Raw genomic sequence first — 1,682 nt, forward strand, 5'->3', positions numbered from 1 at the left:
CTTGGGAGGCTGAGGCAAAAGAATTGCTTGACCCCAAGAGTTTGAGGTTGAGCTTACTGTGAACTATGACAACACAGTACTCTACAGAGGGCGACAAAGTAAGACTCTTTCAAAAAAATAAAAAAGAATGGAATCCTACAGCATGTTTTCATCAGTACTTCATACCTTTTTATGGATGAATCATACACTACTGTGTGGGTATTTTGCATATCCATCTTCGCCCACCCTTTGACCCTTACGAACAGTCTTGCTGTGGACATTCATGTACTAGTTTAGCGCTGACAAAATAAATTCTGCATCATACAACATTGTTATGTTCAACTTCTCATACAAAATGTTACCAACGAAGAGCCCCATCCCCGCCCCTGGGGAGGCGGTGCTGCTACATCGGAGAGCCCGTCCAGACCTTCCCTGGTGCTTGTATCGTGGTCGCCTACGCGCCGCTCTAGACTGAGCCAGTTCGTTGGGCTCTTGGAACTCAAAGATCACAAGAAGTGGGGTCGGCCACACGCTGCGGACATCTGCAGTCCTGCTAGGGCTGCGCTGCCACGTCGAAATCGTGGCCCATACCTGGGAGGCCTCGCTCTCAATCTGGGTCCCGCTTACCCAGCGGTGCCTTTGGCGAAGGCACCGGGTCTTGGAACCTCAGCGTCTCCACGGTTATGGTGCGAACTCGCCGGCCCGGCCGCTGCCCCTTGTCCCACACCCTCTCAGTCCCCATTCATTGCCCTCCTTGGCTCCGGCTACTCCCCTAGCCACTGGCCCTAGCCGTCGCACCGCCCCCGGGTGACTGCCCTGGCCATCCCTAGTCATCGCCCCTGCCCGACCCCCGCCCTGCCCCGGTCACTGTCCCGCCTTGTCCTGCTGCCGGGTGGAAGTCCCGCCTCCCCACCTTCGCCAAGCGCTGATTGGCCTCCCCGTCCAAGGGGGGAGGGCGTGCCAGGGATCACTAGCTGCCTTCCCTTCGGTAGGATTTCTGCTGAGGCAGTCGGCGTAGCTTGCTAGGGGCTTTAGTGCCCGCAGACTAGGCCCCTGGTCTCAGCTCAGAGATCGCCGCCACCCTGCTCGGCGTGGATGGAGTGCAGGGGCGCATGCAACCAACCTGGAGCTCCAAGCTCCTGATTGGTGAGGGGAGGGAGGGACTGTGCGTGGGGAAGAGTTAGCAGAACTGTGATCGACGTGCAGCACTGGCCAATGGGGATTCCGAGTGGGCGCACGAGCTGTTGTGGATCAGTGGGCGAGGTGGCCGGTGGCTCTGGATGTTGTGAGCGAACAAGCTGTGGGGGCTGTACCAATTCTGATGGATATGCCGGAAGGCCAATGGTTCCGGGAAATTGGGAGGCGAGTGGCCAATGGCGACCGCGATGAGGCAGGGCGTCCATAGTCTCCGCAACGCTGTGTGGGAAACGGTGGGGGCGGGGAGGTCGTGATGGACAAAAGGATGGACGAATGGCTGTGGAAAATGGGCGGCAGGTGACCAATGGGAACGGCGAAGAGGCAGGGTGGAGCGACCGGAGGCTCCGCAACGCCGTAGGGGGCACGATGGAGGCGGGGCGGACGTGACAGATAGGCGGAAGGACCAATGGGGTTGGGAGGGCGGGAGGCAGTGGGCCAATGGCTGCGGCGCGGTTGCGGACAGGGAGGCGCGGTGGCGCGGCTCTGTGCGGGAAGCGGCGGGGCGG

The sequence above is a fragment of the Otolemur garnettii genome, unplaced genomic scaffold, assembly GCF_000181295.1.
Source record: "Otolemur garnettii isolate 467f Iridium unplaced genomic scaffold, OtoGar3 scaffold00044, whole genome shotgun sequence".
Lineage (NCBI taxonomy): Eukaryota > Metazoa > Chordata > Mammalia > Primates > Galagidae > Otolemur > Otolemur garnettii.